Source organism: Marmota marmota, unplaced genomic scaffold (assembly GCF_001458135.2).
Source record: "Marmota marmota marmota unplaced genomic scaffold, marMar, whole genome shotgun sequence".
Lineage (NCBI taxonomy): Eukaryota > Metazoa > Chordata > Mammalia > Rodentia > Sciuridae > Marmota > Marmota marmota.
This window is the reverse complement of record NW_026000196.1, coordinates 13,861,601-13,879,961: the sequence shown is the minus strand read 5'-3', so window position 1 is coordinate 13,879,961 and position 18,361 is coordinate 13,861,601. Positions and strand designations below refer to the sequence as shown.

At 37.3% G+C, this 18,361-nt stretch overlaps 1 long non-coding RNA gene across 50 annotated transcripts in view; it reads left to right on the top strand.

Annotated features, from left to right (window-relative positions):
• The window catches only part of LOC107148511, a 108,203-nt gene that overhangs the window by 46,760 nt on the left and 43,082 nt on the right, over positions 1 to 18,361 (top strand). For 29 of the 50 annotated variants that reach the window (XR_007342905.1, XR_007342882.1, XR_007342917.1 and 26 more), the window contains 6 exons: positions 11,584 to 11,635; positions 12,554 to 12,661; positions 14,963 to 15,008; positions 16,353 to 16,399; positions 17,243 to 17,301; positions 17,910 to 18,013. This is a non-coding gene — a long non-coding RNA (uncharacterized LOC107148511). Of the gene's footprint in view, positions 1 to 65; positions 172 to 3,593; positions 3,724 to 11,583; positions 11,636 to 12,553; positions 12,662 to 14,962; positions 15,009 to 16,352; positions 16,400 to 17,242; positions 17,302 to 17,909; positions 18,014 to 18,361 lie in introns of all 50 variants that reach the window. The other 21 variants (XR_001504284.2, XR_007342879.1, XR_001504272.2 and 18 more) reach the window with 19 other exon arrangements.

The window sequence follows — 18,361 nt, the reverse complement described above, 5'->3', positions numbered from 1 at the left end:
TTATCTTTGATCTCTTCTAAAATTGTCCACCATTTCACCCTTTACCATCTTCTTCTTGGCTGCAGATTTGAAGACAGTATGTTCCTTTTGTATCCAGGATGTAGTTTGTGCTCATCTTCCAACAAAATTAAAACACTGTCACATCTGACCTTTGAGTGGAGGCTCTTTCAGGTAAATTTAATTAGATCAGTTAGCAATTCACTTACATGCCAGGTGCAGATTTAGTTTATGTATAGGTAAGTCTTATAGATTAGCTTTATATTTTGAGAACTGATTCTTGTATTGAGAGCTTTGGAGCCATTGTAGAAAGAGTACCAAACAGTAGGAAGTCAGACTAAGACTTATAATAAATATGAAATTTTTTCCTCTCTAGAAAATTGAGACATCTGGAATGTAAGCATCATTATTTCTTGACCTTCCAGGAATAACCTTCTGCCTGTGGACCCTAGCTGGCTTCAAGGCTTGGAAAAATATATCAATATGAAGTTTTGTGAGAATTGCCTTTGAGTCACAGTGTACTTTAGGAAGAAAAGGATAACCCAACAGAGTCCTTGACCTCAAGGAATGTACTGGGAAAATAGATATGTACATAATTATAGAGCAAAGGAAATTTTGCTAGAATGTATGTAGGCACCTGTAAGAAAATTTCAGAGTTAACTACTTCAAGAGCTGAGGCTGTGCATTTAGCCATTTGGTCCTTGATGATTTTGTTTTGTTGGGTCCCAAATTATAGATTTAATTTTTAAAAAGTTTCCAACAATGAACAACTGGCAATTTTTAGGTAAAAATTCAGATTTCTGTCTTACCTTGAAAAAATGGAGGAATTGGCAATAATGAGCCCCCATTCCACCATAGCAATAGTGAAGAAAGGCTGACCTTTAGGCCAATAAGATTTCCTTTTTTTTTTTTGCCACAGTCCCTACCACTCCTTACTATCTTGTAATGTACTACTTCCCTCATTTGTGCTATCTGTGTATGCCATGTGATTTATGGTTGTGACTTAGCAGAAGGAGGCCCTTGTTCTTTCACAGGGTATCAGAGAAAGCTCAGAAAAATCTGGTAGAAGGGAGGCCTGCTGGCTGAGCAGGGATTTTCTGTGTTTGTAGATAGACAGTGAAGCACTGAAGTCAAATGGAATAGCTTGTCCAGAGGTGTGGGGCTTGAGCACAGAAGGTCCACTTGGATAGTGACACCCACACAGGATGGCAAAAGTGTTTGATATTTGAGGAAAGGGGTTCAGAAAAAAGGAGAACTGGTGAAGTATACACAAGTCCCAACTCATGCACAGCATGGCATACCAAAATGAAGACTTTGGAATTTGGCCAACAAGAACTAGATGGAATGATGGATAGGATGACAGCTAACATAGTTTCTAACAACGCCCTGCATCCATGCTGGTGCCATGCCAACCGTGTCTTGTGTAGGATCTCACTAAATCCTGACTCCAAGAACATGAGACATGTCACTGATGAGAAAGTTCAAGTAGGGGGAGATGGTTTAAATGACTTTCCCAAGGTCACAACCAGTAAATGATAAAGCAGGAAGTGGGCCCATAGCCTCATTATAGGATTTGCAACCTTACTGTTAGTGTCCTCTGCTTCTCAGATGGATCAATGCTGTAGAATAGGTACTCTGGCATTAGAAGTGAGTGCAGGAGGCTCAGAGAACCGGGCATTGGAGGCCACTGCATGGCCATGCAAGACAGCCAAAGGTCCTCCCCCAAGGAGGCCTTAGTACTAGCACTGAGCAGGGGTGAATGTGAGGAACATTGACCGTGGGATCTTCCTTTATGGAGCCTGCCAGCTATGGAATTTTTTCCTCCTCCTTTAAATTCTCAGAGTACTCTGTGTCTTTTCCCCAGGTCCTGCTTGTGTCATGTACCCTAACAGCTGTTTGCCTCTTATCACATCTAGGGTATTTTGAGTTCCTTAAGGGCAGGAGGAATTATTCTTTATTTGCTTTCATATATATATTTTTTTGCATTGCTGAGCACAATGCCTTGGTAAATGAATGAATTCCAAGATTATCTTTTTCAGATCATTTCTCCTCATGTACACATTTTTAGAAGTTAGTGGCAAGTTAAATACTCTTTTTTCTTAAAGATAGAATAATTTCCTTACACCATCTACTTGAAATTATTTTCAAATACAAGGAAAAGTAAGACCAAGAAGTTGTTATAAACAGCAAACCCTTTAAGAGTCAATGTCACATTTATTGCTATAAAATATTTTTCTCTCTCTGTTCGACATCTGGTTCCCATTACATACAGTATTTGGTACTTGAGTTCACCAGCCATTTTGCATACCAAGCAGCATGCACACAAAATCCCCACCGACATCCGCCAGTACACATTTGCACCAGGTAATTCTTACTTTCCATTTACAGACAACCCTTCTGTAACCAACTTAATGCTTACCCATACATTTTTGAAGTTATGTTTTCATATTTACCTTCAGGACCAAATTGCCTACATCTGAGAAATTAAGAACTACAAAACCCTGAAGCCTTTGCTTTCTGTCATTGTATGGCCCCAACTATCTATAATCTAGCACTGAAGTCAATGAAACATCTCAATCTTAAGTCTATATTTCCTAGTTACATTGACCCAGAAATGAGAAACACAATATGGAATGTTTGCTAATGAGTCATGAATTTCATTATAATTGCTTCCACATTCAGGATAGCTCCCTTAAACCATCTAATCTTGACATATCCTGCTACAGTCCCATGTGTTGTAAATGATTTTGTTTTATTTCTTAGGTTACTGTTAAGGGCTTATTTTCTGGTTCATTTCTTTTTCTTAAAGAAAACCACACACTTGTGTGAACCCGCACACACACACTCAGACACTGTGCATACAACAGGCCACTGTGGCTTTTGCCTCAATCTGTATTTTTTTAAAAATAAAATAATTATGAAACAAAAAAAAGAGCCCTCATCGTTTGGTTTGGAAGTAAAAATAAACACTCGTGAAGACAGCCGAAATATGGTCTAGTTTAAAGTCCTCATTCAGGTCTCTGAGAATTAGAGCCAGAATTGAGCAATGGCCCAGCAAACAGCAATCTGTCCCCTCCACGGACCTCAGAATCCATAATGGAATAGACAGACACAACCAGCATTCAGTACAGTAATAATGGAAAATTAAATACGACTTTTAAAAACTGCTCACATTATAAAGTGATCTATTAGCGTTATACGACTTCAGCACTTAAAGTGACTGATTCTAATTGCAAGATTTGGCCCACAGCAAGCATTAAAGAGCTGCAAGATCTTGAAGGCATTTTATTTCTTTTGGGATATTTTAAAGTGGGTTTTCTTTGGAATCAAGCTTTATTTCTGCTGCACAAAAGATTGTGTGGATGAAATGTCTCAGATAGAACCAGAGGTAATTATAGATTTTCCTCTTTGATTTCAAACTGTTTGTCCAACAGCCAAACTGTCTTACTAAAGCATGCCTGTGTGTATTTCCCCTTCTTCTCCATTTTTTCTAGGGATTGAACCCCAGTCTTCACACATGCTAGGCAATCACTCTATCACTCAGCTACATCCCAGTCCATCCTATTTCTTTACTAAGTGATATTTTGTCTTTACAGCTCATGGGTGTTGCTCTGAAGAAGTAAGGCTGGATGCCCTTCCCTGGAGAGCTATTTCAGCAAACAGAGGCACCTTTCTCCTGCACCTGTTACCACACTGTATCCTTCAGATCATCTTCTGGACACACCGGTGGGTCTCTAAGATGAAGCTACCATGCCATAGCTTAAGGTCAACTAGTTTTACAGAAACTAAAGTTTTTAAGTTGTCACACCACTATGGGAATCTTGAGCACACACGCTTCTCAGACGGATCTACTAAAGAGTTTTCATGTTCCAGAAAAAGAAGGAAGAAAATGGAGGCATGCCATTCATCTTTGAACTTGACTTTATATTTATGATATTCATAGTGTTTTAAATAGTTTTCATCCTATTGACTATAGGAAGTGTATTAACTAGATGGTATTGAAAACTGTAGTTCTTTATGTAAGAGAGTCCTTGTTGAACTTACATGTTTAAGCAGTTTTTACCATGTGCTATACATACATGGATATATTGCTGGTGGTTTTCAGATCTCCCAGATAGTAGAAAAAAATCAATGACTATGCTTTAGATTTTTGATGAGATAACCCACATTGTTATTAATGTAACCAACAGTGAAATCTTAGACATGTAATTTAAAATCTCCAATAACACTGGTAGAGTGTGAACATCAACAATATTTTATTTTAATTGTTTACTTTTTGTGGGATTGGGGGTCAAACCCAGGGCCTTGTGTGTGCTAGGCAAGTTCTCTACCACTGAACTACAGTCCCAACCAATTTATTTATTTAAATGAATATTTATTTAAAACACCTTTTTTCCCCCTAAAATTGGCGTTATTTTCAAAAGGACAATTCTAGGTGGAAAGAAGTTTAAGGCATTCTGACTTCTTATAAAATTTTGCTAACTAATCCCTGTAGCTTGTAATTTCTTTCTGTCTTCCAAACCCTCTAATATGCAGAAGAGAGCAAAAATGCTTGTTATTTACCAGGTAGGAAAAGAGAGGAAGAGAAGATTATAACTCTTGGTACTGTGTTTATGGAAATATCATTTTGCAGATATGTTTGAATCAGACAAAGATAATCCATTTATTTATCTAATTTTATTCAGTGTTGAAGATCAAACCAAGGGCCTCATGCATACTGGGCAAGCACTCTACCAATGAACTATATCTCCAGACCGCTCCCATCAAACTTAATTTTGTCCATTTATTTATTTATTTTTGGTACCAGGGATTGAGCCCATAGATGTTTAACTGCTGAGCAATATCCCCAGCACCTTTCTATATTTTATTTTGAAACAGGGTCTCATTAAGTTGCTTAGGGCCTTGTTATGTTGTTGAGGCTAGCTTTAAATTTGCAATCCTCCTGCTTCAGCCTCCAAGGCTACTGGGATTATAAGTGTGCACCATCATGCCTGGCTTCCCACCATATTTTAGATGCCAAGTGAGCCATACAAAAACAAGAAGTGCTTAGAATTAGGGTACATACCATTCCTGTATGCAGTGTAATATGTGATTATATCATGTAATCATTCTTATCTTTCTTAGATATTCAAGGAACATATACAAATAAAAATATAAAAAATGTAAAAATAAAAAAAACATTTGCTTAACAATTACAATGTTTAATTTTAAAATAGTTTAAGACTCATAAGAAGTTGTAAAAATGATTTGGAAAGATCTCTTTGTTCTCACTATCTAGTTTCCCTTGAAGATAACATCTCACTTAACCATAGTACATTGTCAAGGTGGGAAATTGATTCAATACTATAACTCAGTGAGAGATCTTATTCAAATTTCAGTTTTTATAGGCACTCTTTTATGGGTGTAGAAGTACATAAAAAACAGGTAGAAGTGCATAAAATACCAGAAATTCTTTATTTTTGAGGTGCTAGAAATGGCTTTGCACATATTAGGTAAGAACTTTCCCACTGAGCCACATCCTCATCCCTGATAGAGCAGTCTTAAGGGAGCATCTCTCAACAATGAATATCGATGGTATGCGAGATTCTTAGATGATGTGGTTTTATGCATCTTGTGGTTGACTAATGAGGAGGTAGAGCTGGTTGCATTAATGAAGTTTCTTTATACTTAATTGCTTTCTCTTTCCATTAATGAACTAATAAAATAATCAACCCTATATCAAGTGCCAACTGTGAGCCAGCCCCTTTGATAAACTGGAGATAAAAAGGTGGAAACACGGACTCTGCTCTCAAAGAACTCACAGGAGGAGATTGAAAAAAGTTCACAAGTACAATATAACGTTGCATACCATAACACAAATGAAATAAACAAACACTGTAAGCACCTAAAGGTGCTCAGCACTGTGCCAGGCATTAGGAAAAAAGTGGTGAATGAGAAGCATGCCTTTTTTTTTTTTCCTTAATCTTATGGAGCTTACTGTAAAGTGGAGGAGAAAAGCAATGATAACAGCACACACTGACAGGGGGTTGTGGTTCTGAGCTGGTGGGTCCTAATCAGATCAAGGGGTTTAGGAAAGTGACTCAAATGGTCAAGGTCAGCATCTCAAGATGTTGAGATCTTAATGTGATCTTTGGACCAAGGTCTCACTCCACTTCATAAGATCTTATATGGGATCTTCTAGCACTTGCATTTGAGCAGATGGCTTCCTATCATAAGAGCAGTCATTGTTTATTAGAGCTGATTCAAAGACTCTTTGATATCATACCTCATAGCAGATCTTTCCCACTAGATGCTGGAAGACCTGATATTAGGCTCACAGAGGTCATGAGGTGGAAAGAGAGAGAATCTTCTTACTAGCAGTAAAGGAGATGTGGTTTCCTTGAATGTGTTATGCACATGTAGGGTACACACAGGGTGTGATATTCCCTTGAGTGTGGTTGGTAGCTGGTGATGGAGAAACTGCTGTATATTTCTAGCCTAACAAATTAAGGATCTTTATTCAAAACAGGATAACACCATCATTAAGTAGGCTTTTGAGATCTGATTACGTGTATTTCCTGCTTAAAACTTTCAGTTGCTTTGCATTGGACTTGAGTGGCTTCCAAAATTCCTACCTAACAGTAAAGTCTACAAGGCCCCACCTATCCTTGAACACTTATGTCCGTACCTGAGCCTCTTCACTTTCCATTCTCTCATCATTTCCTGGTGGCTTGGCCATGCTGGCCTGTTTAAGGTTCCTTTAGCTTACCACACTGTTTCCAGGAATACTTAGCCCGTTCTCAATACCTTCATCTATAGCCCCATTCTTCAGGCTTCTATTTCAAGATTTTCTGCCAATAAAGCGTATATATATATATATATATATATATATATATATATATATATATACACATTGTCTCCACTGTATGTCCCACTTTATCCTTACTTACACTTTGTGCACATAGTAGAGTATGCTGTTTTATATTCAGTGGTGTGAATACAGAATATTAGTTTCCCCTATTAAACTGTAAGTTCCATGAGGGAAAGGATGGTGTCTACTTTATGATTATCTTCTTAAGGCTCAATAGGTATTGGTTAAATAAGTTATTAAATGAATAGGTAAAAAAAAATGACATATACCCCTTTTTCCCCCTGTAACTGTAGGTAATGCTACATCTGAGATTTAGAAGTATTTATATGCTATTCTGGGCTCATTCATTTTGGACTCACTTCTGGGGTTTTCTCATTCTCAAATTCAGGCAGCTGTAGTTTCTTGTGAGAAGCTATGGTTGACATGATTTTGTCTATTCCAGTGGCTTCTGCTTTGGATGTACTATTTGTTATAGTTTTCATCTCAAGACCACTCCAACAAGGACAAAACCATGCATTGAATGCTCAACTCTGCCTGAAATGGTGGCTATTTCTTTGCAAAGAGTAGCCTAAAGCTGCTTTACTAAAGAGTTCTGAGCATGGCTTTTTTTTTTTTTTTTTTTTTTTCACACAGCAGTATTGAGCTTGGGAGGTATCATGGGAAACAGGCCCATGCCTCCTGGAGAGAGTATATATCTGCTGCATTTGAGATCCAAATCTGGTCTTCACTAGCTTCAAGAAGAGAAAGGTCATTACTGGGTGAAGGAGGCTCATTGTGGAGATAAACATCCCTGTATTTGGAACAGGAAGAAAGGGATAGAAGTCAGGGGACATGTCTGAAGAGAATTGATTTTTAAGCTGCATCCTGCATCTACGTTGGTGCTGAGGGTTGGGGAGATAGGGCTATGTAGCATGAGCTAAGGATGCGGTCGAGGAATTGATGTCAGCAAAGACCTGTGGGTTGTTTGCTGAAAAAAACTCAACTAAATATCTGGACATAAAAACTCATGTCTCTTAGAATATTCAATTCATGAACTATGAGAAGAGTGGTCAACCCCTGAACCCTCAAATTTGAATAGTCTAGATAATGACTTCAATTCATGGCTGAGATGTACCCAGTGTATGTTGTAACCTATCCTAGATTTTCTACCTTATTTAGGTAGTAAGTAATGATATAGTATAAATTTCATGACTTTCTTTCTAGGTTTTTAATCAAGATATGCGTGTGTGTGTGTGTGTGTGTGTGTATGTGTATTTAAATCAGTTTGTTAATCTTTCCCAGATATATATCTAGATCACAAGACTTGTTTATGTGGAGAGCTATGACATTCTAAAGAGCTTCTGCGGGTAGTGGGTGTGCAGCCAGGGAAGAGGCAGTACTACATTCCACATGGGGGTCAGCCTTTAGAGGCAAAGCCCTGGGCACAAGACCCAATTTTGCATTTACAAATGTGTGACTTCATGCAAGTCATATAACTTCTCTGACCCTCAGTTTCTCTCCACTCACTTTGGGGTAGTAATAAAATTGATTAGCTCATTCATCTGATAGGATTATTTACCTAAGGTAACTTATATGAAAGAACTCCAAACATCATGAAAAAGAAGCATTAGATGTTTTAGAATCAGTATACTCTTGAAGGATTTTATTTTTTTTCAATTGTCACCTAATAAGTGTATACATTCACAGTGTGCAATGTGACAGTTTGAAACATGAATACATTATGTTAGGATTAAATCAGGTTATTAATTTATCCATCGCCTTAAGCACTATCATTTCTTCAATGTGAGAACCTCCAAAATACTTTCCTGTAGCCATTTTGAAATATGCAATATATGATTGTTATCTGTTGATCTGTTGTCATCCTATAGAACACTAGAACTTATTCCTTCCAGTTAACTGTACCTTTTTGCCTATTGGCTAATCTCTTCCCATACCTCCTTCCCCAGCCTCTGGTAACCACTATTTCACCCTCTACTATTTTTTTTCCCCTAGGCACTGGTCTTCCCTGGGGATTGAACCTAGAACCTCATGTATGATAGGCAAGTGCTCCAGCAAGGAGAAACAACCCCAGCCCTTTCTTTAAATTTTATTTTGAAGTAGGTTCTTGCTAAGTTGCTCAGGATGGCCTCGAACATTCCAACTTCCTTCCTCAGCCTCCTGAGGAGCCAGGACTACAGGCATGTGCCCCTGCAGCCAGCTGCTCTCTACTTCCACGACATGAACATTTTTAGGTACCACATAGAAAAAGTATACCTTGAAAAAACGTGACAGGTGATATAAGTTGAATGGAGGAGACCTTCCCAGCTCAATGTCATTTGGAAGTTCACAATGACATATTTCTAATATGGCAGTATAGTGAGACATTGAACATTTCTAAGAGCAATGAAAATTTACTTATTGTGTTGCAGGTTTATAATTTAGAAGGTAGTTGAAAGTTATAAAGCTTAAAAGTAAGCCTCCGAGATGAAGATAGATAGAAAGTTTTGATTTTGAGTAAGGAAGGTATAAAGTGAATGTTTATGAACTATTTTCTGGTAGCTCTTTTTGGGCTATATTTGTAAATTAGTTAGCATTAGAATTTCTTCCCAGAATATAGTAACAAACTTGCCTTCAAATGTTTTATTTAACCTGGCAGTACCTAGAGAAACTAGGGGAAATTAAACCTCATTTACATATAACCAAAGACTCTTAAAAATTAATATGAAAATATGACAAATCTAAAAATGTAGATCATCTGGGTGCAGTGGTATATACCTGTAATCCCGGTGACTCCAAAGGCTAGGGCAGCAGATCTATAAATTAGAGGTCAGCCTCTGCAACTTAGAGAGAATCTATCTCAAAACAAAACATAAAAAAGACCTTGGAATGTGATTCAGTGATGGAGTGCCCCTGGGTTTAATACCCAGTACCAGAAAAAAGTACATCAAAGTCAGTATTAAAAACCATTAAGATCTTTTTGATATAAAATAATTTTCTAAAAACTCAAATTGGATTTGAGTTTTTAGAAAATTATATCATAACAAAGAAGACAGAGATTCTCTCAAAAAATGAGAAATTATACCCCATCTGATTCAAATGTATGATATGTCAAGATCATTGTATTGTCATGTGTAACTAATTAAAACAAATAATAAAAAAAAGAAGACAGGGATTGATTTTTTTTTAGATAACATAAATTTAGGAAGCATTTGGTAGGTAAAACAAACTGGGCTATTTATGACTGGCAGGGAACTGAAATGTAGAATCAGAACAGTAATTAACATCTTCATAAGTAACCTGCCATAAAACAATTTATTTATTTTTTTCTTCTATTTCTGTTTTTTCTATCTTATCATTTGGGGCATCATTTTTTTTTCTCTATCTAATCTCAAGATCCTCAGGAACAAAAAGGAAACAAATACTAAACTATTACACAGATGGCTTTGGTAATGCACCAACTATAAGTGATTGGATTCGTTGGTTCTCTGGTCAAAACTTCAGTCAGTAGGTACATGTAGGATGCTAACATTCTCTTGCCATGAGAAACTTACAAGATCCAGTTGAAAAGATAAATTTTATTTTGAGGTGGGAGGAATAATCCACTAAAAGATGACCAAATAACCACTGTGTAGGAGAAGATTCATCCACCCAAGGAGAGGCTGAGTAGGTGATCCAAAACTAATTGGGAAGATGAAATACACAACATTGCTTGCTGGGCACAAAGTAACTGCTGGACATTTTTCCAAAGTGCCCAGTGCCTGAATGCTGGCATTTGTACTTTGCACCTCATCCATTCAGAGCAACCCTCTTGGCCAGATGCCTCTTGAATATCAGGGTACTGCTCTCACCACTACCTTTGAAATCCATTTCCCTCCTCTTGAGTAGAGTCCTTTGCATGAAGGTTAACCCACAGTTGGGGTTGCTTAACTCAAGCTCAGAAAGCACACACTGCATCTTTAAGAAATAGTTTACTCGTGAATCAGTAAATGTACTAGACAAAGCAGCTATTACTTATGCATTCCTGCATACCCGGCAAGGTGAGAATAATAGAATAAACATCATATACTTCATTATGATATCGGTTTACACTTCCAGGGTACACAAAAAGAGGCCATTTCATCAAGCTAATTGCCTGAAAGTAAAAGAGAGAGAACTTTAGCTATTAGTCTATTATGGGGCTTTTTTCTTAATCACAAATAGGGGCCGTGTGTCCCTGGGGGGATGTGTATTCTAATTTACAATTGAACTACAGATCAGAGCAATCAATCTTGGGCAGCACTTTTACAGTGTAATTGCTGCAACATAACAAATAAAAAAAAAAAAAAAGAAAAGAAGGAGAAGAAGAAGGCCTAGGCTGAGCTTCTGCTTGAGGTAGAGATATTTCCAGGCACTAGCTCAGGGTGGGAGGGAGAGAAGAACCACCGTGTACATGAATATGCAATGAGGGCTCATTAGCGGCCTAGTGTTGCCATGACGAATGGCATTATCCCCGGCCTGGTGCTGCCTAAACATGAATTTTATAACGACCCATTTATCATGACTTGTCATGGGTTTCTGTACTGTGCTCTCTTCCAGCTCACACACCTTTCCCTATTATGGTGGTAGAAATCTTTCCTTTTATTATTATTGTTTCCTTTTGTATTGATTTCTGGCTCTTTGAAGCAAGTGTTCAAACAGGAGCAACATGCTAATGAGTGATTTGCGACTTTCAAAGTTGAAGAACTGAAACTTGATTTTTCATTCCATCTTCATTATAGGCATATCATGGGAGATGGAGTTGGACTAAACTTTGAGATGAGTTCCCCCATGGTGAGCTTTGAATTGTAGCATTTTGACATGACAATGATTATTATTTTTAAAAAATGATAATGAACTAAAGTATTTTCCCTTGGTTTATTTTATTCCCCTTTTCTGTATTTCACCATTCTTTCAATAACTTCAATGTACAACTCAAAAAGTTTTGATGTCTTTTCCAAAAATCTTGGAACTATTACAAAAAAGCATAAAATTACAGTATCTGAAAGATTTTTAGTGGTTAGCATCTCAGCACATGAGTTTATTTCTCACTTAGAAACCTTGTTATATTGTGGGGAGGAAGATTGCCCAAAAGCTTGATCTTTGATGACAGCTTACCAATAACCAAAATACCTGAAAGCAATCTCCCATGACAGGCACCATGAGGCCTGTAGGGACATTCAGCTGCCACAGAATTGCTATTTGCAAAGGCAGGAGTCTTTGCCATTAACCAGGAGGGAAGGTCGTGTATGAGTGCAGAAAAGTCAAGTCCACCAGTCAGCCAAGAATAGGGTCCTAGATTGGCAGAAGCACTCTTCTGCAGTCAGAGAAAAATCTGGGGCTTGATAATTTGTCTATCTTATAATACAAAGAACAGTGCCAAAACTGGTTCTTGGATTCAAATAGGCAAAGCACCAAAGCAAAGTGAGTTAGAGTCTGGTTTAGTCATTCTGGTATATAATTTATAAAGACTCAATAGTTTTCCAGCTCTCTTCAGCATGGATATCTCTCCTGTGAGCCCTTGGATTCCATATTCATAACAAGGACACTTTTTCATAGTGATACTATTTTTATAACAATGCTTTATAAAATTAATGTTAAAATATTTTGTATATTAATAATAATTTTATTTTTATAAAACATTTTGACTCTGCAGAGTTATTTCATCAGATTCTCAGGTTATTATTTCCTTTTTTTTTTCTTTATCCACAGGTAAGGGTCCAACCCAGGGCCACATGAATGCTATCCAAGAGCTCCACCACTGAGCTACACCCCCAGCCCTATTTCCATTTTAAAGAAGAGAAAAATGGAGGCTCAGAGGTAAAGTGATTGACTGGCTTAAGGTCACAAAGAAAATGAAAATGCTGAGGCTCACCATCAAGCCTCTAGATCCTTAGGTCTGTACTTTAATGTACCCAAAGTCACAGAGCAGAAATTGTTCTTAAAATTTCAAATTGAGTCATCAGGACTTTCAAGGATATCAAAATCTGTGGATGCTCAAGTTGTTTGTATAAAAGAGTGTAGTATTTGCATATAATCTACATATATCCTCCTATATATTTTAAATCATCTCACCAGGAGTGGTGGTGCACGTCTGTAATCCAAGCCACTTGGGAGGCTGAGGGAGGACGCTCACCAGTTAGAGGCCAGCAACTTAGTAAGACCCTGTCTCAAAACAAAAATAAAAAAAATTAAAAAGGCTAGGAATGTTGCTCAGTGGTTAAAATGCACATAAAAATGCAGATAATAACCCTGGGTTCAATCCCCGGTATCCCTCCTGACACTGAAGAGACCTGGAAATCTCTGGGTGACTTTTAATACCTAATACAATGTAAATATTAGGTAAATAGTTGCTATCCTGCATTGTTTAGGGAATAATAGCAAGAAAAAGTCTATACATATTTAGTACATACACATTTGTTCCTGAACACTTTTTGATCCATGGTTGATTGAATCTGCAGATGCCTAGCCCATGGATATGAAGGGACAACTGTAGTCTATTTTAGGATTTAGTAGTGAGTGAATAGATTGGGAAGGAAGCCTACTGAAAAGATGGTTGTCATTTACCCCCGAGAGTCTGTGACTTTGACATGGCTTACTAGAACTGAAATTAGAACATGCATGTCAATTAAAAGTAAGTTGTCGATTCCCTTCATTTAAGCTGAATTATACTTCATCATTTTAAAAATGCAGATATGAAATGTTTTGATAACAACTTGGGTACAATTCTGGATAGTATTCTTGTATTATAAGACTATTGGACATTAGACTTAAGTTCCTGAAAAATATATCCTTGCTTTCCCTGTGAGAGAATTAAATAGGATTTTTAGAAATGATTCTGTGAAGAAAGACTTCAGATATTGGCAAATGATGTTTTAAAACACTGTGGTTGTGACTAAAAAGATAAAGGCTGTGTCTATATGACACCAAACATCTGGATAAAAAAAGGAAAAATAGTACTAAAAAACGCCCATGTTTTGTTTACTTGACACTTACACATCTGGAAATTTAAAAACATCTGGGTTTTTAACTCATCCCCCCTTCCTGGGTTTCATCTGGGTGTATAGAAAGGTGAAAAAAGAAACTCAGTACCATTATTATGAAATTAGATAAAATTATTGCATTCAACTAATCTGAAAACACTAATTATTTTATTTAACATAATATATAATGAATAAAACTCTACATCATGCAAGTAGATAAAAAAAATGCAATTAGGTGATTTAAGGAAAAAACTTGGCTTAAAGCATATGTAAATCTTGATTATAGTTTAGACATTTATTTGAGCAAAAATCTTTTTAGGTCTGGAGACAACCATTTTCTCTCTTAGGGAATAGTTTCCCCATGTTTTTTTGAGGCTCTGTGTTTTGACAATAGTAAAATTTAGTAAACACTTAGTAACATATGAGTTACATCTAGTAATAGACGTTTCCTTTGCCAAATGAATTATCCAAGCTGATAAAATCAGTGTAAACCCACTCTCGGCAGCCTTCTGACATGCCCAGGAATGAACCCCAAAGAGAAATCACGTGAAACTGAACTTCAAAGACTTTGTAGCAGTGAAAAGCACCTTATGTAATTGACATTGTGTGTGTGTGTGTGTGTGTGTGTGTGATCTCATCTAAAAAGTTATCATAATTATTGAACATTTCCTCTGTAGCCTATTCTCAATCCAATCAGTTATAATGAAAATAGTCTGCTTGCTTTTTATAGTCTCAAGTTTTCAAAATGATTAGTGCTTCCTTGAGATATCCCATTAATTGGACACACAACCCAGATGAAAAGGCTGAAGCCCAAGAGTATATGAAAAAACATAAGGTTGTTGCAATTTAAGTGCCTTCAAAAGATCTAATTTGATTTTTAAAAGCAATTCTGCAGATGTGAAAATTAAAGGCACGCAGAAACAAGATATGGTTTAATGACTGTGTAGGTTAAGAAACATTTAAAGGTTTTAGTAGCCTTACACCAAAAAAGAAATTTTTTTATTTAGCTGTTAGCTTGAAATGATTTGATCCACAACACAATAGAAATTGCTGGATTTTATGGGCCACTATTTCCTTTATTGAATGCCCCATTCTTCTCCAATGTGTTTCTGAAGCAAGTTGATATTTCTGTCTGCAGATTTTCAATCCCAGTCCCCGTCAATCTGATTTCAAATTCTAATAAAGTAAGTCTCTCCACTTGGTTTGTCTTACTGTTTCATCTATGAGCCCATCCCCCATCTCCCCCCACCCCCACAAATTGTGCATTTATTCCCACTTAAAAAAAAGAAAGAAAAATTTTAAAAAGCCCTTTGCATTGGCTCTAATGACATCTTCAGTCATTAATGAGTTAATAAAAATCTCAAAATCATCTGGGCTAGATAAGGAGGAAGAAAGAAAAGTATTGTGCTGTAATGACAGGCTCTCGGCTGCCCTCTGAGATGTCATGGGTCAGTCATGTTAAGAATGTGTGCGTCCAATCATCTGCTGATTTTTATCAGCAAGCCCTCCAGCAGGAGCCGACAAGAGCCAGTTTGGGAGTCACAATGAATAAACAATGGCTTTTTGGATTGTTGGGGGCTGTGTAATAGAGTGAGGGGTTTATATATACTAAAACATGATGACATTAGCAATCAATATACCAATTACTGGACAAGTTATTGCATGAGGCATTCACGTGTCTTCAGACATCTAGTGGGGAGAGTCCTGGTGCACAGAGGCAGACAAGGGTCTAAGACCTGAGGTCCTGATCTAAAAGCCAAGCCCAGCTTCTCTGTCTGAAGGACCTCAGACCTGAATGATCTGAATCACTTAAGGAATTTATTAAAAACACAGATTCCCGAATCTCCTTCCTAGCGATTTCATCCCAGGAGTCTGGGAGTAGGGCTGCTACGGCTTGGTGATTTTCACAAAGGCTCCAGGTAATGCTGATCAGGCAGGTGAGAGAACTGCTATACAGTTGTGATTGCCAGCCCAGCAGCCTCAGTATCAGCTAGGAGCTTGTGAGAAATGCAAATGCTCAGGCCCTTCCCCAAAATCTGCTTGAAGCAGTCTGCAGGTGGTTCTGATGCACTTTGCAGTTTGACACTTGGGTTTTAAAATTAAGATTCTGACTTTTGGGCCCTTCGTGGACAATTTTTCTCTCCAACTAGTTGGCAGGGTAAAGTTTGCAAATGATTTACTTAAAAAAATTAAATTAGGGTTGATCCAAGATTATCTTTATAATCATGTCATGTTCATTCATTTGTACACTGCTGGATTTTCTTGAATGATCTTGATTACAAAAAGGGAAGGATAAACATAGATCTAGTCTATTCTTTAAAACAGAAAAGGAGGGTGGATTTGTAAACATTTTTTAAAGAAAAGAAAAGAAAAGAAAACGGGAATCCATAAGGAAAATGAAGCTTTGGTTTGATGTATAACTAATATTTGTCTGGGCATTATATGCCATTTGGGAAGCCCACGAGGCTCTTTGTATAGATGAATGAGATCTACTGTTTTTATTTTTAATATTTACCTGCTTTCATCAGGAGAGAAGAGTGATATGGCTGGCCCAAAGTTGACATATGATGAGAAGGTACATGGCAACCATCTTCTTGTAGCAGGGGTAGAAACTTCTTTTATTTTGGTTAAGAGTCTTCCTGAAGGGGAGTTTGATAATCTTTCACAAGAGATGGACTAGTTTGCTAGATAAGCCCTAGTTTAAATCAATATTCCACAGAATATGTTTCAAAGAATATGATTCTAAGCATTAATACAAAAAAATAAATAAATGAATGTCTGGTGTCAAGTGAGAAACAGTAGGCTAAAGTGAATAAGGTAGGATTGTGTCCAGTGGGGCTACCCATGCACTGTGCATCTCCAGAAGAGCTCACTCAAAGGATTTGATCATCAAAACCTTTTTATAAAGAGCAATCTTATAGAATTTCTGTCTCAGGATCAACTTTGAGGACTCATGAGTTCAAATATTTAATATAGCAAATATCTATATAAAGAAGTGAGTTCTTTGTGTTTTATAGCAAAGAAACTTTTTATTATAATTCATTAAATCCTCTGTATCTGGCATCAGGATTACTTATGTGGTGGCTTTAAGCCAATAAGAAGGTTCATGTGACCATCACCAAAGAGTTAAATAAGTTGTCTTGCTGTTGATGGTCTGGCTAAATTATCCCTGAGTTGTTGGCATATCTCCCAGAATAGGTACTCATTATATAAAAGAAAAGAAAAAGGAAGAAAAAAACTTGGGTTTTACTAATGAGATTACACTGTGTTTTTATATATGAAGGATAATTTCATCCTGATTCCTTATAACCAGAAACTACATGCAAAAGGAGATGTGTCTCTGACTGAGCCTGATGTTGAAAAGTATTTTTACCCCCTTTCATGGACAATATTGTCCTTGTCCTTTCCACCTCACTAGGTTCCAGGTGGCCATGACTGTGGCAGTCCTCTTTGTCCCTAAGCTGGCTATTTCTGAAGGTGATGGAGTTTGGGGGTGTATTCTAGGGAGATCAGGCCAGTGGGGATTTTAAGCACATCACTGGTTGTAAAATTTTTTTCTCTTGAAGTTACTGCCAGAACTGTGCATTAATGCCAAATGTTAATTCTTGCTGAGGACGTGGTGTCTTATAAATGTTATGAAAGAATATCATTTTCCCTGTAGAAGTGAAGGTACTTTTAAGGCCATGTTAAGAAAGGGGCAGGTTTCCCAAGTTACATCTGCAGGTCACCTGCTTGCCTATAAATTGCTTCTAGGGCTCAGTGCACCCCTCCCCCCATCGTTACACAATAGTTAGGAGGAATTCTCGCATGGGAGACAGAATGGAATGCCACTGACATTTGAAAGATGTGTAAACATTAAAAACAAAACAAAACAAAACCCTAAAATGAGAAAATCCCACCCATCCCTGCTAATATTTGTCATCTTTCTACGCAGTCCTAGGAGCCTATACAAGACGCAGAACTCATTAGGATGTGTCCTGAACTAAAAATAATAGAGCAGACTCGACTTTGGGAGGTCTTAATGGTTTTTTTTTCCCCATCTCCTTTGTAAATATATCCCTGTTGACACCACATGTGCTTCCCAGCTTTCCAGGCACAAGGCGCTTGCATGAAGGGATTCGCTTTGCACCCTGGCAGAAAGGAGCAGAAGTTCAGCAAGTGAACCGAGATCTACCCAACTGCTCGTCTGGTTTGTTATGTAGTTGAATATTTCTCCCCTTTATATTCTTTGAAATGTTTTGAATTAAAATAGCTTACTCAAGGTCACTGAAGGCATATGGTCCTGCTCAAAACTTTAAACAAAACATTAGTTTTTACAACCTTTTGTAATTTGGTATTGTATACAACATGGTTATATGCAGAGTTTCTGTAATCTTTTCAGTGGGTGACAGAAATATAAGAAGCAAATTTATAAGCCATTTAGTGAAGCATTTAATCAATTTCATGCATAGGAAATAACTCCGATTGCTTGGCTTTATCAATCTTTCTCTCCAGCGGAACTGGAGTCAATGGGATCACCAAACACAGCCCTGTCTCT